Source organism: Larus michahellis, chromosome 2, assembly GCF_964199755.1.
Source record: "Larus michahellis chromosome 2, bLarMic1.1, whole genome shotgun sequence".
Classification (NCBI taxonomy): domain Eukaryota; kingdom Metazoa; phylum Chordata; class Aves; order Charadriiformes; family Laridae; genus Larus; species Larus michahellis.
Window position 1 is genome coordinate 124,670,870 of NC_133897.1, and position 21,607 is coordinate 124,692,476.

Sequence of the window (21,607 nt, forward strand, 5' to 3'; positions counted from 1 at the left end):
CACCGGCCGCAGCTCCCCAGGACCGGGGAAGGCTCGGCGAGCTCCAGGGCGAGCGGGCTTCCCGGCGGCCTGGAGGGGGGGACACCGCCGCCCCCCGGCGGGAGGGCCGCGGTCCCCCGGAGGGCCCGGCTGAGCATCGCTCCTCGCCGCCCGCTCGCCCCGCTCCGCCACGGGGGCCGGCCTGGGGGAGGGCTGGGCGTCACCGGATCCGGCGGCGCCGGCAGCGGGGCGGCGTTACGGAGCGCCCCGGGAGGGAGCGGCGGGCGGGGGTCCCGGGCGGGGCCGGCATCGCCGCGGCTGGCTGCGGCCGCGGTGGCGGCGGCGCGCCGCCTCGCCTCTTCTCCCTTCGCTTCACCTCGCCTCGCCTCCCCCGGCCGCTCGCCGCCGCGGAGGGGGCGGTGCTGCCTCCCCGCACTCCCCCGCCCGGCGCCCCCGCTCCGTCTCCGGGAAGGGCGCGGGGGAGCCCCCTCGGCGCGGCGGCGGAGTTTGAGCCGGCGGCGGCAGCGGCGGGGGCTTGGGTGCGATGCCGTGTTAAGCCGGCGGCCCGCCCCCGAGGTAGCGCCGGCGGGGAAGCGGGGGGGCGGACGAGTTGCCGGGGCTGCGGCTGGCACCATGGGCACCGGGCTGGGGGGCGCGGCGGGCGGGCTCCCTGCGCGCTCCGGCTGAGCCCGGAGGATGTGCCGGCGCCCTGTGGAAATATTTTGGAAATAGCGCGGAGCGGCGGTCCGAGGAGGACGAGCGGCGCAGCGTTTCACCAGCTGAGAGGAGGTGGCCCGGCGGCGGCGTGTAGGCAAGTAAGCGCTCCTTTTCTGCTGCCTTCTCGCTGCGTTACCTTCGTCGCGAGTCACTTTTTTTTTTTTTTTTTTTTTTTTAATTTTGCGGCTCTTGGTCGCCCGTTTCTGGTTTGGGGGCGGGATGGTGGACGGCGCCAGCGGCGGTTTTCAGGCGTTTGGTTGCGGGGGCGGGGGGGTTTGTGTCCGGGATTGCAGGGGAGCCCCGCTCCAACTCTGCCGGAGTCCGCCGCCGGCATCCCGCCCGTGCGGTGCGGTGCGGTGCGGTGCTCCGGCGTGGTGGCCGGGAAGGAAGCACGGTGTCCCAGCGCTTCCCACTTCTGCAGCTGTAAGAGATGAAGCCTTCTTATAGGCGTTAATATAAAATGCCTTCTCCTTTGTACTGAGTTATAACTAAATTGTAGGGGTTTCTTAATTGCTTTCCATCAGTGCTTCTTGTAAGAGGGAAGCAGGGTGCATACTATCCCTTCAGACCCACTTACAGATTAAGACAGTGAACCCAGTGTTTTGATTTTTATGCCTTTAACTTTCTTGTGCCCTACCTGGTCATTTTCTTTGAGATGCTCTTGCTGTGAGGGTATGGTTTGCCCAGCCTTGTTGGTTTGCTTACTTTTAGCCTGTGGATATTTATTGCTATATTTGACATTGCTGTGAAACAAAAAGTTGACTGTAATTTATTTCAGTACATGGAGCACTGTTTGCAGGCAGGGGACTAATTCTGCTCTCTGAGGAACTCCACTTCAAAGGAGGAGGCCCATGGGGCTGTAATCTCTTGCTAAAAACTCGGAGAGCTCAGAGCAGACCTGTCACACTGCAAAGAATGAATTCTCATGTTCACCTTTCAGCACTGATAGCGTATAAGCCAAGCAGCCTGCTTTCCCATATCTATGAAACACCTGTCTCTGGAACACAGGGGATAGAGATGTGAATTCTGGGCAGGTTTGGGAGAGACAGAACTTCAGACAGTGTTTAATTAAGTTTGCTCGTATTGATTTCCTTGGTGTCTTCTCTGTGAGCCTGAAAACTACAATCTTTTACAGTGACCTTGATGTACATTCTGTTCTAACATGAAAGCAGCACAGAATAAAAGCATTTACACAGATTTATAGCTGAGCTCTGGCATTTCACTAAGAGCCCAGTCAGTTCCAGTGAACGTGGTCGTTTCAGGAGGGGCACTGGGCATGGCATGTGTATAGGAAATAACTTGGGGAAATAACTTGCTAATAGTGATGAAAGTATAAGTTGCAATGTCGGAGGCATACGGTGCTGCAGAAATGTCACTGCGTGTGAAATGTTTACTGAGTTTTGGATATTTCATTTTCTAATCAGTGAGATCTCTAGTGAAAGGGATGTGTGGGTGTGCATGGCAATCACGGAGCTTCCCAGGTTAATGCACTTTGATTTGTCAGCAGCGAGAGATCTTTTTTATGCACCGAAATGCACATTTTGACACAGATGCAATATTGACATAATAAGATTAAAAGTTGTTGGGATGTCAGTATGGTGAACATGTAACTAACTCGAGTTTATAGCAGAAAGATAAAGTAAGCCTTTCCCGTAATGGTGGATGGAGCTCACTGTGGGTAAGCAGCTGAGAGGAGTGTCATTTGTTTCAGTGCAGTTTATGGAGAGCGTTCCTCTGGTTCATATTTCTCTGAAGATACTGTGAAACACAATTAGAATAATTGTTGCTAGACAGTGGGACGCAAATCTATCCATTAGTTAAAACACTCATCTGCTTCTGTGTCGTATCAAAAAAAGTATAGATTTTAGCAAAGTCTGCCTATGGTTTTATTGTAGTAATTCCTTCCTCTGTTGCAGAGTGGCAGGCTTTCACTAGGCATGTGCAAGGGAGATCATAAAACACTGAAGCATGCACTGATCTGGAATTCATTTTGGCTATATATTGCATTTGAGGTTTCCACAATTAAAATAAGTAACTGCTTATAACTAATTATGTAAATCAATGGGGTTTACAAATTGTATCAGCTTTGTCACTTCTAATGCGTGTTTACAGAGCCATTTTCTTCCTTTTCTTTTTAGTCCTTCAACCTAATCTAATGCTATACTCACTCTTTGCCTGGAGAGGAAGAGAACATAATTTAATGATGTATCGTTTGGCTTTTGCAGTATCTTGTCCCATAGCTATAAGATAATCTAATGAAGGGCCCCATCACTGAATTAAAGAACATGGTGCTCTAGACTTTCACTTACAGCCAGGTTTTCACTCTGTTACATGGCTGAAGAACCGAGTTTTCACAGGGTCTAAAAGAAAAAAAGAAACATTTCTTTTTCTATTAGAAACTTGAAAAGAAAGGGGAAGGTAAGGCCTGAGGTCTTTAAGGACATAATTAAAAGCAGCGACTTCTAAAATATTAATCAAACCCCTTTGTCTTCACATATTTTCTTTGTCTTTTACTTGGTACTTGTCAGAAAGCCTTTCTGCATCTTTATACTTCAGTTTAAAATGTGTGTAGTTCTTAATTTTAAAAATTCAGGAGTGGCTATAATACAGTTCACTGTAAGGCTATTGTAGTATCCTTTTTAATGTTCTGTATTCCAGTTTGCTTGTGTCTTTTGAATCAGAGATTTCCAAAGTACAGTATATTCGACTTTATACCATGCATTTTTATTTTAATACTATGCAAATCCCTTTAATAGAGAAGATGTTGACTTGATTCAGAAATTTCAGGGCAAGCTCAGAGATTACATTTCTTTCCTAATTTTTTTCATGTTTGCTCAGACATGCTGTTTGGCTTGTCAGGCATAACTTTCATGAACTGACAGAAAGACCCGTAAGCAAAATTAAACATACCAACAGTTAAGCCTGGTTTTTTGATTCGATTTGAGTGTGTAATTTCTAATTATTCATCTTAAATTGAATATTAAGACAAACAAACAAGAGCTGTAGTCTGCTCTCAGTTCTTACCTCTGAAGTGCTCAGGTAAGTGCCATTTCTTCATGCTTGTAATTTAGCATTGGTCCTTGTGCCTGAGCTACTAGGAAAACTGTGATACCGTCAGTATTTCTTGCCAGTAGTCATCGCCAGGTCTGCTTGCATGCATTGTTAAAAACGTAAGGAGTTGTAGTGAATGATAAGAAACGTCAAATGGATTTAATGTGTCTTTCTTGGCCCTTCTCATGGCTGTCCTTTCAGTTCAGGTTTCCGGGGGGAGAACTGAATGTGGGTGGGTTGAATCCCAATTTGAGTCTGCTGCATCAACATGTCCCTCTGGCAGTCTGCTGTGACATTGGCTCGGCGTGATTACACAGTCGACCTTCTGTATTTGCCCTGAGTTTTACCTACCAGAACTGGAAGAGTCAGAAAGCCTTACTGTCGTTGTGGCCAACCTAAATTTTCTGCATTCCTGTTGCAGAGTAGAGGAAGGAGAGAAAGCATACATTCAAAAAAAACCCAAACCCAAACCAAATCATGCCTCAAAGACACAAGTCTAATCAACACCAGGGAATGCAGTGGAGACACAGCCAGTGAAATCCACATACATATTTAATTATTCAAGGGAGAAATTGCTATCCACGATGAGAGATTGCTTTAGTAGGTGATGTGTCTACTCCTTATCAAGAAGCGGAGCTACATGATAGGGAAGCACATTTTTTTTTCCACTGCACCCTTCAGATGTGGCTGTCACTGTCATGTGAGACTCTGAGCCTTATCTTCAGCAATTAGCTCGAGTTGGCCAAAAGAGTTAGAACGCTCAGTTGTGTGATGAGTCTGGTGGTGCAGGAGCCAGGGGCTGGGTTGTTTCCTGCGGACTCTTCAATTTATTAAAATAATGAGTAGAGGGAAACTAATCAAGAAGAGTGTTTGGGATAAGATTAATTTCATGACTTGTTCTCCAGTTTGATTTGGGTAGTGTTGAACAAACCCCTTAAAAGTTCTTCACTCTGATACTAATGTGAGAGTAACAGTAGATTTGAGTTACATTTGTATAATTGTTCTAGAAGATGGGGTTGGGGTTTTGCACATGAGGCCAAAACATGGATAAATGATACTGCTGGAGAAGGTTTGCTGCCACTCAGGTATTCGGAATGACTTGAATGGTAAGGCATGGATGGTTTGTGGAAGGCTGTGCTGTACCTTCTGTACACTTCTACCACTGCGAAAAGCAGGAGGTCCCCCATGCCAGGAGCTGAACAAAGTCTTGCCTGAGGGTGGAAGTGAATGTTCCCACAGTGGAACAAGCCCTGAAGCAGAGTGAAAGTCCCACACTAGTGTTCACAGGGGGCTTTTCAACAGCCACTGAAATTCCTGTGCGAGATGTGGTTGAGGTAAAGGCACTGATATTTTACTGCTTTAATACTGGCACTGATACTGAGTCTGTGAAAGAGCTCATGGCATCAGAGATGCTGTGAGTGCAATTGATTGTTGGCTCAATTGATTATTCTGCAGGTAGTTATCATCTAGATCTCATCTAAAGAGTGTTGGATTTTTTTATTTTTTTCCCATGAAGTATTTGTTACTTGCTGTTAGAGTTGGGTGTTCCTTTCCTGGTCGGGTGAGATAGGTTGTGGTTCAAAGGTGTGCTTTTAAAGCTGATGACATCAGGCACTTCTGAAGTGTTTGTTGCTTGGAGCTTCTGAGGTAGCATTGTCAGAGGAGGAAGTTTAGGTTCATTATATTTTTTGTTCAGTCTCAATGTATTTTTTCAAATAGTGGACAGTGGACTGGCTTTATTGTTGAAAATGTTGGAAATTATTCTGTAATGACTTTATAATGTTGAAATTATAAAATTTAAGTACATTTTATATTGCTTTATGTTTAAATAGACTTACATTTAACTGTGAGCAAAAGCTTGTTTAAATGAAACAAAACACATGCCTTTTTTTCCCTCTACCTGTTACATTAAATTTATTTTAAAGAATATGGCTATCCATAAAGAAGTAAGAATGGGAGTGCTGTTGATGATACTAATTTTTCTTCCCCTTTCTGTCAAAAACTAAAGGGAATTTGAAATCGTCCTGTACAGATGCCAGAATCTGACAAGTGATAGTAATCCTACCCTCTGATTCTTTCTTGGGTGTAAAGACCATTTTGTTAGTTTTATTGAATTTAGTGTAAAAATGTCACTGGTTTCAACAGGTATGATATTAAGTTCTTGGAAATCCTTTCAAAGTTTGATATTCATACATAATATAGTTGTTAATATTTGCCGTGCTCCAAAGCATTGATTCTTAATTACAGAACCATTTCTGAAATTCTTTTTATGAAATGCTTTGCTATTTCTAAATATAGGTTAATTCAAAATTATGTGAGATAGCTTTTCCTAGTTGCTCCATGTGGCAAATGTTTTGATTGACTATTTTAACAGTTGTGAATAATGAACTGTATGTTTCTGCTTCTGCAACACAAATGGACATTGATTTTCTTTGGCTTGCTTTTGACCCCTAAAGAAGTAAAGCAATTAGAATTATGCTTGTAAGAGAACTCTCTTCTCTCTCTCCTATCATTTAATATATATTAGAAAAAGCTTTTGAGAACTGATCTACGTTAATCAGATTTATTTTTTTCAAGTGAAAAAGGAGGGGGAAATCATCAGCATTACAGTTGTCGCAGCTCTAGGTTTCATCACGCACAGCTGTCTGCCTGTATCCATTACCGGTTGGTATCGCAGCTGTATGTTCCTGAATGCAGCAGAATTTACAAACAGTTCTTCGCACAACTGTTTTAATCAGCTATTAAATGGCAAACATTTATGTGGCAATATAAGGGTTTGGTTCATGCAGAGCAGTTGCTGTCATGTAACAAAACACACTGATGCGTGTGTAGAGCTCTTCACTGAAGATAGATTTTGAGTAAAAATCAGCGTCAGACCTGTGTCTCTATGGGTTTTAACGTCTGGAGTGCCTTCATTCTCATTCTGTGGGTTATGTGTTATGCTTTTTTCTGAAACACCTTTATGAATACAGAATGTAATATATAATCAAAAGTAGTCTTTTCAAAATCAGCGTTAGGCTTTAATAGCATGGAAGAATGGGTGTAAAAGCAAACTGGGGTTACAGTTCTGAGGAGCTGGAGCAGTTAACACGTTATGAATGGGGCATGATTGGCCACTGCCAGGGGTGCAGCTAGTGGCAGGGTGCCCTGTCAGCAAACTAAGCAACTCTATTAATGTAAGTGCAAAAATAGCTACTGTATTGCTTTTTCAGCTGAAGGAACTTCTCAGTCAAATACAGTGACATTCGCAAAGGAATTTTACTGGAGGAAGCCTGCTGTAACCGTGCTAGACGTTTCCAGGCAAAGTATATAGAAATCATGACAGCACCTGAAGTTTATCACCTCTCATTTTTCTTTAACTCCCTGAGATTAGGAAGGACCTTCACGGATAACTGAATGCACAAGTAGGGAATTTCTTTCTACACTACGTCATTAGTCTTTCAGCTAGTTAATTCTCAAGCATCAACAGAAACGGTTCATCATATGCTTCTTTTCACAAGTTACTGTTTTATGCAGTTGTGAGGTTGTCTGAGCTGTTTTCTTGGGATGTCTTAATTAAAATTACCTAGATTTCAGGTTATTAATCTGTTTCATACAGCAGCTTTTCTTTTCACTACATTAAATAGTAGTCTGAGCTGGTCTTACTGATCAGTCATTATACATTCTTTTTGACATGTTATTACCGATATCCTCAATGCCATTTATACACCTATATATGTTTGCAAAGTTTTCTTGTTAGTTTAAAAAAACCCCACCTTCCTATTTTTGGGATATGGACTATATGATTATTCATTGCATGCTTTGTTTAATGGAGAAATCCAGTTGTTAACAGTGATTTGATATTGCCGTTTATTGCTATGCTCCTACACAACATGCCCTTTCATGTACCTCTTACTGCCTCTTTTTTAACCTCTCATAATTACATTAGAATGCTTTTTCCTGAAATGAAAATATCAAGGTTAATCTCAAGCATTATTTATTTTCCTCATGTAGTACATTTTGCATCCAATTGATGCTGCAGTTTTTTTGTACAGCTCTGCTTTTGTATGTCTATGGACAACTCTTTATTTAGACTTTTTCTGTTAGGTTCATACATATTTTTGAGCATTGAACAAGATTACTTAGGTCATTACCTTTAAGTATGTTTTAACGTTTCAACTCTGAACTAGCTCATTTTTTGCCTAAAAATTATAATTTGGCCTGGTACAACTTTATTGTTTTCTGCACGGAAATAACGGATATTGAGGATATAGTTTGAATATATAGGAAAATTAGATTTATTGTAGACTGTTACACTGTAGACCTTATTATGTCACATTTGGGGAGGCGTAGAAAGCCTGCTTGGTCCAATCCGTTACCCTGTTGTGTTGTTGCTGTATAGAATATTGTCTTTAAAAAAAAGCTGATAACGTGCCCAAGTTCATAATCTTAAAATAGTTGCTGTACAGCTACTGATTTTTATCAAAAGTAATATGGGAAATTCTGCAAAGCAGGAAAGACACTAACATTCAGATTGGTTGATTTATTTGGTTAAGGAAGAAATCTCTTATTCTGAGAGAGAGAGAGATAGCTCTCAGATTCCTGTTAGGCAGAGGAAGGAAGTGTGGGGATGATGGTAAACTCAGGATTTTCCTTTCAATATCAAAGGATCTGATCCTTAAATAAATGCTTTATTAAAACGGAGTGAAAAGAGGAGTTGTATCCAGTGTGGCTGAATGGCCAGCACAGGGGGAGGACATCCAGCTCTGAGAGGGTCATCAGTCAATTGACCTGAATCTCTGCTCCCTCAGCCTCCAGGCTTTATGGCTGAGATGTTTGGAAGAAAGTATGGGATGTCAGTATTTGAGCACTGGAAAAAGGCTCTTGTAGCATTTTTTGGTTAGGTCTTTACTTCAGCCTTGTGAAACCAGTAGATTCAAGACAGCCTGTTTTTGCGTAGGTAGCGAACCTGATCAGAGTGATGTGGACAAGCTCCTGTGAAGCTCTTGCACCTAGAATAATGGATTTAAGGAATTTGCAGGCTGGTATAGCTTCCTCCTAAGCTCCTGACACCCAGTGCGGTTTAGGATTGCATGGTGCTGTGTTTTAGAGGAATAGTTTCTCTCCAGTCTATACAGGCCAGCACTTGTGCAAGAGGCAGACTTCAGAATATGGCACCTGCCTCACCACATGACATTATTTTTTAACAAACCTTTCGTACAAGAATGTTTGCTACAGTAGATCCAAACTCAAGTGCCTTTTGGTGGTTTTATTCTGTGTTCAGTTTCAGGAGATGTTTCTATTCTTAAACATTATGAAGAAACATGATGCCTACCTATCCTGAAAAAGTGTATCAGAGAAGAATCAAATATGTTTTCTACTGAGCAGCAGTAGGGAAAGATTAAGACCTGATCTGAAGTCCCTATTTGAGAAATATCCCCAGACTTAGTGCGTACCCCTCTAGGACCGAAGGGGACAAGCTGCAATAACTTGTCGCAGGAAATCCCAGTTAGGAACCTGCATATACAGGTGAACGTATATGTGCTTTCTTTGGAGATGTGGTGTGCCTGCTGACCTTAGGCGTTATAGTTCTTTATGCAGGGAGAGATAATACCTTTAATGAGAATTCCTCACCCTAACTATTCATACTATGGTAGAGCCAGGAGGTATTCTCTGAATGTCAACACTCAAACCTTAAAGAAACCTATAAGTGTCTTTTCCCTACTTCTTTCTTAAAGGAATTCATTTAAATAAAGCTTTCCTTGTGTCAGTGAAACGTTTGCCAAGTAGAGCAAAAGATTTTAATGGCTTATAATGTGTTATGAAGGGCAGTAGTAATGACCATTCAGCAAATATTGCTACAAGCTCATTAAGTGTTATAAGATGCAGATAAGATGTCACATACACCTGTTCATCAGAAAGAATGATAGCAGGTGTTTAAGGATACTGATAGGGAACTCTGCTGTTTTTCACTCTGTTGTTTTTTTTTTTTGCCACCTTTTACTCTCAGGAGCATAAAATGACATAACACTTTCCCCATGAGCTACTGCATGGTACTACTGACCACCACGTGTATACAGCAGTATGCTTTCTGTACAGTTCTTTGATGGCTGCAGGACTGTAAGCCTGATATCACCAGTAGCTGGGGTCATAAATATATAAATAGACCGTATGAAAGAAGGCAGAAAAATACAGTGTTATTGCTTTTGCATTCTTTATGCTGTGATGTTGAGAGGTTATGTATGACTCTTGAAAAGAGGAAAGGGTGATTAGCTGCATTTCTAGACAAAGCAGAGAGAGAACTGCAAGAAGGACAGAAGCAAGATGTTTGGTGAGAGAGCTGCTGTCCATGTGCTTGAGGGGAAAGTGGTGCTTCCCGAGACTACAACTGTTCAGTAATATTCAGAATTATGTCCTTGAAATATTGACCTGCTACTCATGCAGAAGAGTTCTGCGGCAGGCACGTTGACTGTCCATATGAGAAATGGCTGGGAAAGACTGTATCTATGTCATAGTTCTCCAGAAGTCCCATAAGTTCCCCATATTTAAAGCTGGACCTCATGCACAAGGATTCAGTTGCAGCCTTAGATGGATCACTCACTTCTGCGTGTCCATTTGGGGATGTAGTTGAGATACTGTGGTTCTTCAGGCTATCTGAGGTTGGCCTCGGTGCACCAGAAGCAAAATGGAAATTGGTGAGGTTCTCACGCTGTCTCATGTTAGGAGAGATGCAAAAGTGGCATCATCAGGATTTCTATTCCTTTTTGCGCTGCCATACGTATATATACATGTATCACTGGCTCAAGATAAATGCTGTGATAAATTGGGCTTTATACACACACCTGTTCTTACAATAGACTTCTATAGTGCTCAGAAGTCTGTGGAGACTAAGCAGAGTTATGGACCTCATTTCACAATTCTAATTTCCTTAGGAAAATGGTCTGGGCACCTTCCTTTCCAGCAAGTAGAGCTGGAACAAATAGCTGGAACCACCTCCACAGGCAACTGTAATGCGTAAAATTAAGATTGTGAGCTTTCTAAATACTAATTCTGCTTCAGAGAAAATAGGTGAGAATGAGGCTGCTTTCATGGATCAAGTGTCAGTATTACTCCGGTTACAAAGTGATACACAAGATCAACTTAAATTCCTCATTTTATGGCAGCAGAATTGTCTTTTCTGGATGGAGAGAAGTATTTTACATCTTCCTACATATAGAATCTCTCTCTGCAGGCATTTAAAGCACTGGGAAAACCTCTGCACAAAAGCTCACAAAAACCGTGCAGTACTTCGAAATTTTGCAGTTATAGCTAAATGTCACTTTCTGCAGGTTAATGGCATGTAAATAGCTTGAGATGCTTCTGCACGGAAAGCTAGTCCTTTATTTTTAAAAATACACATCTGTGGTAGTAACCTATATTTATGAGTGTATAAACTGTCCTGCTGTGTGTTCAAAACCTATGGTTTTGCCCAAAACACCCGTCTGTTTGTTCATCAAAGCTTTCTGTTAGCTTAAAAAGAAGGTATAATTGCATAAATACAATCTTTTATTTGATTTTCTTTTTTTAACACCATCCATCTGAAATACACTCTTGTATTTAGAAATTATGAGAAACAACCTGAAAACATGCTTTAAGTACCACAGAGTAATGCTAGATGTCAAAATTACGGTCTCTCATACAAGCCAATTGTTTTCACAGTACTGGGGCACATTTGGGAAGTAGATTAGGGGCAGTGTTTGACCTTTGAGTTTTTGACTATGCAAACAAATCCAGTATAGTGAATGCACATGCAAGATGCTCTAGGTCAGGAATAATCGTATATACCAATAACACCTGTGCAGCCTTCGATTTAGGATGAGGGTCGCTTTAGAGTTGGCATGTCAAATCTCCAGAGGGATGTTTAAAACTCTAAAATAAAGGAAAATAAACATCAATAAAGAAGTAATTTATAATAATAACTACTGTAGGCAGAGTCACAGATCAGTGTAATGTGCAGCCATAAGGCTGGCTTGAGGAACTGACAGCCAGGTTCTTGTTCCCAAACATGCAGAGAGGCCTAGCCGTGATGTACTGATTAATGCTAATTGAGAAGCGACAGTTACCTTCTCATTTGTCCCACTGTTTTTCCTCCGCCTAACAGATCCATACATCAGGTGAATTTAAGCTCTAGACCTAGAGTCTCTAGATCTAGCATTTAAATATTCACAGTAATTCTGTATGACATTGGTTCCGGTGATGTCTTTTTTGTGTGTATTGGGTGAATGGGAGGTTGACCAAAAAGTGGTCTTTCTCTCAACTCCAGTATATTTTTCTGGGGTGGTTTTCAAAGGTGGTTTCTTATGGTTATACTTCCTAGACTGTGAAAATTCATATTTGAAGTGATGATTCTAATTTTTCATCTGCTTGTGTATACTGCATTATTTGTGTCGTGTTGGTTCTAATTTCTTGTCTGCTTGTGTTTACTGTATTATATGTGCAGTGTTGATTAATACAGTCAAGAAGAAAACTGAGAAGAGACAGAGTTAGTTTTTGTGCCAAAGTCTGGGGTCCAGGAAAGAAGCCTGAAAGTTTAACCAAAACAAGGATTGTTGTTATGGGTCATAAAATACAAGTTTTTAATTTTTTTTTAAGATGGAAAACTTGGTGCATTACATGCAGCAGATATCTAAAGTGAAGGATACTGCTGCTCATAGTCAGAAGGCTCCTCAGTCCTGTAGCTGCTGGAAAGTAGACACTGTGTGTTGTTCTCTGTATAGAGAAGTGTTTTTTGGGATAATCCTCATGGCAGTCGTACTGCTGATTTCCCCAGCAGCCTGCATGCGCTTGCTTGGAACAAGAATGCAGGTGTTTTCCAAGAGCATGACAGGCATGATGTGTGACTGAGTCAGCTCGGTCTTCCTCGACCACAGAGGAGGATGCTCTTCTACTGCAAGCTCAGTTTTCATCAGTCTGGGAAGCCTATGGTTTACTGAAATACGCAAAGCAGCTTCTGAAGTGTGAAATGATTTATATGATGGTGCCTTCCATCTGAGTAGCTGCCTGGTGTCTGGGGCCTTGCTGGAGTGCTCCTGTTAAAAGAGTATGGAAGATGCATATCAGAGATTTCTGTGGTGGCACCCTTTTTATTTACAAAGGCTGAACATAATATTTCTGTTAAAGGTGAGGGAACACGCTGCAGTTAGTTGCTTGTGGCAAAAACCACCTTTGGGGTAAGCGTTGTGCGCACAAAGCTTGGGCTCTGTTTCTTCTCACAACCGTGACTGACTGTCGTGGTTTGGGCTGGGCTGGCCACAAAAACAAATGGCAGATGCTCTCTAACTTCTCTCCCAAGTGAGAGAAGGATGAGAGAGAAAAAGACTTATGAGTTTAAAAGAAACTAAACTACTTCAAAGAGATATTAATAAAAAAAAAGAAAATATAAAATATTAATAAGAAAATAATGAAAAATATACAATAGATACAAAACCCTATCAAGCTCCCAGGATGACAATTACATCACCATCAGGCACTGGGAAAGTTCCAGACTGGACTCAGTGACGGATGGGAGCTGAACTCAGGAGCTGCATTCAGGAAGGCATGGACTGGGATCAAAGGCAGACGAACAAGAGTCCTCCTCGGACGCCAGCCATTGCAGAAAGAGAGCTGACCCTTTGATCCCTCAGCGTTTATACTGAGCATGGGGCAGCTGGGATGGAATACCCTGTTGGTCAGTTTTGGGTCACCTGTCCTGTCCGCTCCTCCCCGCAGGCGCGACCCCTCTGCGCTTTTCTGTTTCTGACCCTCCAACGGGGTTTCGAAGTTACAGCTAGCAAAGTTATCTGACCTTGGTTGTTATAGCAATAAGTATAAGCAGGAGCCTCTCTGCATACCATTCCTTGGTGTTAATTATAAACAAGGCCTTACCACTCTGAAAGCGGACTACTGTCTGAAAAATACTCCATTAATTTCGGAGAGCTCGGTTAGTTAGAAGAGGCTTAGCTGAAAAGTAAAACTACAGAAAAGAAAATTGGTTCTGTTTTACCTTAAACCAGGGCACTGATACGGTGTCTCTCCCTGTCTCCCTGCTTGCATGCTGTGGCCCATCAAGCCTTTAGCTCCTGCATTTGCAGTCAGTCAACACTAGAAAGGCCACACATTAAGTTCTTTCTGGCCATCTTCTTGGGTGGTAGCTTAGAGGACAGCATCCGATTAGTCATGGTTATTTATGAGATTCATAGTTCTGAGTTACTTGCTGGAAACCCGTGAGATCTTCAGCATAGTAATCCTATGATGACATGACACAATGATATAGAAGTACAGAATTCAAAGAAGAATATTTCTTTGTTGTTCATTGTCGTGGTTTTGGCCGGTTTCTTTGTCTTTTACCTCAGACCAGGACATTCATGTGTACAGCAGTGAGCATAGATGGCATCTCTTTGAGGTACAAGGTGCCATCGTGATAGAAGTAAAAGGGACTTGAGTTACAAAGGCTGTTGTCAACTTATCTGTAAAACTCAGTTGTAATGTTTGTTTCTATTTCTGGTTACTGACACATATATACAGAGAATATATTTCTCTTAAATTGCTGTAAGGTTTAATTTTGCCTTTCAGCCAGCTTTTCCCTGAAAGGATGGCAAAATTGTTAATTTGAGACCAACTCATTTTAATATTTTTGAGGATGGTCCCTAGTTAGAGCTTCACATTTATGATTTCCCTGCCCAGTATTTCTGTTGTATCCTTTACAGGCTTATCACTTGACAGCGTATGTTTCTAACTTATATGTGTGCATACACGTGTTTGTAATAGATACATGTCTATATATCTGTGTTAAATATGGTATACTAAGTGCTTGTCAGCCCTGACAGCCCTGAAATTTGGAAATCTGTAATAAACCCATCTTTGTTCATGACAGTGGCCACATTACGTGGCTAGATGTTCTTGTGGCTTCTTTTAGACCTACGTAGAGCTCACGGTGGCCCGTGATGGTACAGGAATTGAGCCTCTCTCAGATAATTTTTCTCACACTGTGTATACCCTCCTCGAATCTATTTAGAACCACAAGTGAGGATCATCTTCCTGGCCTGTTAAATCTTCTCTTTACATGCCTCTGCTGGTTCCTCCTCCCTCACATCAAGCTGAAGCACTCTCTTTGTTTTCAAGGGTTTTGCTTAGTAAAGCTGAGCATTAGGCACTGTATTTAGCAGCTTACTGAGATTTTTGTTCTTACCACCTGTCCACCACTGCCTGAATTGCCTGCTCTCCCCATTGAAATTTCCATAATACATATTTTTCAGTCTCATATGAAAGTAAAAATGCTCTACTTGAAAATCTGTTTTTATAACGTTCAATTGTCATCTTAACTTCTACTAGGAAGCTTGCAGATGGTTTCCATCTGGAACTGATTTCAAGCCTAAATAAGAAGTTTTTTCAGTGGTTCATTTTGAATAGTTTCATATGAATAGTTTTATTCAGTGAGATCTTAATGCCTAACTTTTGAGCAACTGAATTTTTGCCTTTTTAAAATTTTTGTCTTGTTAATCCAATAATAAAACCTACTTAATGTGTACCGTTGTATATTAAAACATCCTGTCACAAAGCATGAAAATACTATTTCTTGTTTCAATAGCCACACTTGAATATTTGATTTAAAACTATTTAATATACATTTATTCAGCGAAATTGCAGATGCTTGAAGTGAATGTTTTTAGACATCTGCCTTTAGGGAGTATGTGTTAGACAAGGGCAGATTACCTGGAAATTTACTTTCAGCCTGATAAAACATCCCTGTTTTGTTTATGGATGAGTCTTCAGCATTTGATGGCAGTTGCGGCAGTCCTTGGTGTTAGATTCCTTGGACTTTCCATTTGTTAACAACAGACGATTTAAAGTGCTAGTGTCAAGAGCTGATTTTAAAAGTACAGAAAAAGGACTCAGGAACAAACAGCTTGAAAAAGTGAAGTTACAAATATCAGCTTGAATGTACAGTGAATTAAAAAAAGCAGTGAATTAGTGGAGAGAAATTTTACTCTTGAATTCAGACTGTGTAGATGTGAAGCATGGGGAGACCCAAAAAGAAGACATGGACCCTGGTGTGTGCTGAGCCAGCTCCTGCCAGTCCCCATCGTGCTCGGGAAATGTTGGTGTAGGCAACGAGCACTCACCTAGGCAGTGCTGGAGGGCTGCAGAGCTGACTTACCTCGTCCCTTTGAAACAAATCTTGGTCTTTCTTTTTTTTATACTGCTTACTCTCGTCCTCAGAGTTTGTAGTCCGAAAACCACATAGCAAATGAGCTGAAAGAAAAGAGTGGTGAACCCTTCTTAACTAAAGAGAACTTGGTCTGGGAGGTGGGTTAACGTGTGGATTTTGTGGGCTGATCAGAAGCTGGGTGAACAACTGATAAACTGGTCTGTTAATGTTTTTTTTTCCAAATTGTCTTATCTATAACTTAGGGGAATTTTACCCCAAACTTTTCTGTGTGTAATATTTTTTGTTACTGAAGTTTAAGAAATTTCAAAACTGTAAGTTTTAATTTAAACTTACTTACTTCAGTTTGACAGTGTCACGTGTATGGAGTAGAGCAGGGTCTCAACAGTGAACTGGAACTTCTGAATTGGGTTTACTCTGTGATCACCGCATAGACTTGAGCAAGTCACATGTATTTCTTTTGGCTCGTTTGTCACATTTAGCTTAAATTCATACTTCGTGGACACATGGGTTAGTACTTTGAGACTTCATTAATGAATGGTTACGTAAAGGTTTATTTCCAGTACTTAGAGACGGTGGAGGTACATAGTGTGTTAGATATCGATTTACACGCATTTTTTGGTTTCTCAAAGTATTTTGCATGATCTGATAGTAAATTTCAGTATACTTGAAGTCAATGCTTTCTCTGATGTATTATTACCTTTTGGAAGAACGTTACACAAACCTGGAAAATAATTCAATTTGTTGTGGGAGCATTTAAAATGGATTTGTCTAAATCCATTCTTGACATAAATTAAATTTGATATGAAGTCATATTTGCTCATTTTCCAGTCTCTGTCTTAATTGATACATTGTAAGGAGGAACATTTGGACGTCTTAGCATTCATGTACTATAATAAGCACTTGAAGGAATCTCTCCATGAGCATTTTACCTGTGAATAGAGTCACAACTGCTAAATAAATTTATGCTTTTTCTACTGCAGCGCTGTAAAAGAAAAAGTGGACTGTTATTTAGAGAGCTGTAAATTCCCCATGTAAATTGCATTTTGTTTGTATTTAAACAAACAGCTAAACATATGGTATAGTAACCTGTGCTGCTGCTTAATTTCTGACTCAAAAAAATTTTCTTTTCCTATGTTAGTCTTTAGTTTCAAAGCTGCTATAATTCCCTGGGCAAATCTGGATATGGATTCGATATGATGTTACATTTTTTCTGTTATGGGAAAGAATTAAAATAAAGCTGAAATATAAGAGTAATTTCAATGAAAGTGGAAAGATAGCCCAGTATGAGGCCAGCTGGAAAACATTGTCAAACCAACTATTAACACTTGCTTGAGCCTTGCTGGAGGCAGACTTGTGCTAGCACAGGTCTCTGGATTTAGCACTGGCCAACATGTAGAGTTCCGGATCACGCACTCTTGTGCAACATAAGCTCTTGAATTCCTGCTTTACTATTATTTACAGCTGGAGGTTTGTTTTTTTTTTTTTTGCCAAGGCATAAGATTTTGGGGCAATGATACAAGTTCACAGAAATTAAATGGTCATTAATAAGAATCAGATGCTTTGATAAGAAACCAGGAGGAGGCTAGGATGACTTCACCATCTTACCAAATATTAATGTTCTGGCAAGGCCTCTAATGTATTAGGCATATGCCTGTAGAATTAATGACAATTAGTGTGTAAATAGCGTAGTAGTAACAGTGTAAGAGAGTTATCCCTTTAAAAAGGAGAGAGAAGAACCATTTATCGTGATCCCATCTGTCCCACAGCACCCTGTCAGTGACTCATTCTGTATTAGCAAGCAGGTGTATTAGTTGCTGATGTGAGACATTAAACCACTTAACAACTTATGTTTTTCTATCCCTGCACACAATATATGCTCATTAGCAAAGATTTCTAGTGCCATTGGCTTTCTCTTCCACAGCTGTCTTGTTATCATAAGGCAACAACTGTAGTTCATACTCAGGCTGCCTCACCGTCAGGGCCATGCTCTGCTTAATAAGAAGTTATTGTTTCAATACAGTATTTTGGCATAGCATTGGGCATTGCGAAATGTTTTCTCTTTAAATGGTTTTGTGGTTTCTGTGGTTTTGCGTGCATTACATCTATGTAAATAGCTCTGTGGTCCCACCACTGCAGGACCTTGGTCAGTGAAAGCAGTGCTTTCATTTGTCTTTACTCATTTTGCGGTGGTAGGTTATCAATCAAGAATAAAAGCTCACATCCCTCATGGATGTGTTAATTGCCAGTAAGATTAATAATGGAGACTCAGTTTTATCCAGCTATGTGTTTTCACAAAATATTTAGGAACTTTTATTGTCAGTACTGCTCCCTCTGTGACCCATTTTGCTGAAACTGAGTATGGGGAAGAGATTGCAAACGCATAAAGGCTTTTGGAGATGTTCAGACAGGCAGGTAATTCTCACCCATTCACCCTTGTGTGGGCATATACATGCAGCATGATACCACAAAATTTATTTTCTTAGGCAATTGAATTAAAAAGTAATGACAACTGTGCCAACATGTCCTTTGGTTTTCTGTTACTCTGGGTGTTCGGCATGCTATGTTGTATTTCATAGAGTAGAACAATTGTGTATTTATAAAAAATGTATTGTAAGTCCTAGTTAAAGCTTATTGTGGCCAAATTATGATACCACTGGGGAATGCAGTTCATTAACATAGCTGGGGATATGAGGCACAGGGTTCCATTAATTTGTCTGAGTACTTTTAAAGTTATGGCTGGGGGACTGCGAAATTTACTTCAGTGTTCAACAATGGGCTAAGAGAAGCCATGATCAGTGGCAGTAGGCATTTTGCGAAGAAACTGGATGTATGAAAGGCTAAAAAGCTTCTGACGCACAATTCTGGCTCTGCAGTTCATCGTTATCCAATCAAAAAGATTAAAGCAATTTAGAGCTTAGAAGCTGTAAACCAAGAGCTGCCCAACAAAATGTCCAAAAGTACAGGGGAGTCCTAAAACCTCATTCAAATGCACAGGGATGAACTTCCAGAACCCCTATTTGTGTTTACATATTTATTACCATTTTAACTTTTTATTTTCCTCTGACATATGTCTCTCTCCCATGCCAGATTTCCAGTCTCGGAAAGAATAGTAAACATTTCTCACAGAAAGAAGAGTCACTTTGTACTCTCATTTCTGTGGCAGTGACAGAGGATTATGTAGTGGTTTCTTTTTCGCTTACTAATTGGAAATACAAATTTTTCCACTTTTGAGTTTTACCGTGTGGGGTTTTTTTTGTGATATCTAACACACTACAAGGAACTTCAGACAAATTATAAAGTTTGTTTATTGCTCCTGCATTTTCAGGGAGAAGTTGTTCCTAGAGTTATTCAGATCCTCCAACATTCATGCAGTGCTCTTGAAAATTAAATGTAGCATTCAGACTTGCATTTTTAAACTGTCTTAAACAAATTACCTCTAGAACTGAGGGAAAAAAGTCTCACTGCTAGCAAAACTGGCACAATTTGTAAATTGCCTTCATGCTTTCCGTTGGTTTCTGTTCAAATGGAAGGTGTAAAAGGCTCTTGTCTAGATGAGTGTATTTTCTGTAAAAAGACTAACATTTTACAATGATGTATTCTAGTAAAATTGTGCTACTGGCAAAATATTAGTGCATGCATGCTATGGATCCCTGAGAAGCTGAGAGGCTTATGCTGAATTGGACTTGGGAATACTGAAAACATTTGTTCACAGGAATTTTTGGAACTGCAAAAACAAGTGTGTCAGTATAGTATGTGCTTTAGAGGCTTTTCATAAACCCTGCAAAGAAGGGAAATACCCAAATGTATCTTACAGGTCAGGGTAAAGAGCAAAAAAGAAATCTCAAAGATACGTAATTTACCTTGGCTGTTTGAGTGCTGTGTTAGAACTGAACGCAAATGTGTAACAGAAAATGTGAAAGGTGAGGAACGCGGTCACATGCAATCTTTTCATACATCCTAAGACTGCTAATCTTAAAGGCCAATTCTGAACAAATAACAGGATCAGTATGCATAAAATTTTGTCAGCACATCCATTTTATTTAAAGAATAATTTATTTTTTTTAGGAGGAAGGCTTTTTTTTTCATGTGCAGTACTAAAACACTCTGGTGGATTTACATTCCTTTTATGTCTTCACATAGGAGTAACCTGTTTTGCTGAATATATGATTTCTCATTCTTATGTTTTTCATCCTCTTCTAGCCACTCAGTGTGCTTTGTAATAGAAAAAAATAAAAATTTACTTTATACTTTCTTTATATATAATTTTACTTCATACTTTGCTTTATATCAATGAAGTGAGTGAGACCTGTTATTCTGTGCTAAAGTAGCTTTTATTAACCAAAGGCTGACAAATCACTACTTTGGAGTTGGGAAACAAGTCAGACAAGTTTATATCACAAATGAAAATAATGAGGTGTGTCTAATAAATTTGGAGCTCAATGAAAAAACATAAACTAAGTTCATTGGGTCTGAAGCCAAGAGCATTGCTACAGGGAGTATATAATGTGCTGTGATATCATTTCCAGTGGCAGCTTTATGAATAAGAGGATAGAACATATTAACAATTATGCCAATTATGCCAATGGCTAGGACTAAATTGAATTATAACTGCATTAACTATAGTAACAATTTTACCCTTTTCCTTTTCCTTGCAATTATTAGGAAATTGTTTTCTTTGAAAAGAAAACAAAGCAGAATATTACAAAGCAAGCATATTGTTCCATCTTTGACTATAATGAACATTCATTGGTTGATGTGGGTAATTATCTTTTTGGAAAATACCGATTTATTCAGTGAAATCTAGCCTAGGGTCTAAAACAACTGAAATGCATATATTAAGCTGAGCAGTGATGACCTTGGTCATTTTAAGAAATCCGTGCTAAAAGAGATGAAGGTTGATCAAAACCCTTCATACTTATTTACTTAGTTTACTAAGTATAAACATACTTATTTACTCATTTATTTATATAATAATATATAATAAAATGAGACAGCAGTAGGAGTTCATGTGTGACGGGCTTCCACCCTTAACAGGGCTCCTTTATAATAGTTCCTGTTTCTGCTCCTGTGTTCATCGAATAGAATCATAGAATTGCTGAGGTTGGAAGGGACCTTTAAGATCATCAAGTCCAACCTTTAACCTACCCTGACAAAAGCCACTTCTAAACCATGTCCCTAAACTGAACCTCTGGTGATCTTTTGGAAGCTGGCTAGGGTGACTCCAGCATGCTGAGAAAATACTGCCATCCAGGAAATTCTTCTTTTATTGCCTGCAGCCTTGGTAAGCTCTTCTCCACTTTTGCTGTCATTGAGATGGACTTCATTTTGCTTAATGAACAGTAGACTGGAACGGATGGGTCTTAATACAGCTTGGACCACACTGTGGAAGAAAGCTGCTTTGCCACAGCTAGTCAGGTGGTTTCCTCCCACAGATCTTCTGCTCTGATAAACATTAAATCTCTTAGAATCATAGAATCATAGAATTGCTGAGGTTGGAAGGGACCTTTAAGATCATCAAGTCCAACCATTAACCTACCTTGACCCTACTCTTGCTTATAAGGTGCTCATAAACTTTAAAAAAAAAAGACTTTCTGTTTTTATTTTGCATTCTCTTGCACTACCTCCCCAAGAAGGGCATCAACCCTTTATTTGGTTCCCTTAATTACAATAGTATTTTTTTACTGATTTGACATT

The 21,607-nt window shown here is 40.3% G+C and overlaps 1 protein-coding gene across 5 annotated transcripts in view; it reads left to right on the forward strand.

Annotated features, from left to right (window-relative positions):
- Positions 1 to 21,607, forward strand: part of SNTG1 (syntrophin gamma 1) — a 352,251-nt gene that overhangs the window by 552 nt on the left and 330,092 nt on the right. For 2 of the 5 annotated variants that reach the window (XM_074577007.1, XM_074577006.1), the window contains exon 1: positions 655 to 794. The exons of 1 other annotated variant lie outside the window; for it this stretch is intronic. The gene's annotated coding sequence lies outside the window, so the exon portion shown is untranslated. Of the gene's footprint in view, positions 1 to 470; positions 795 to 21,607 lie in introns of those variants that run through there. 2 more of the 5 variants (XM_074577004.1, XM_074577003.1) reach the window with 2 other exon arrangements.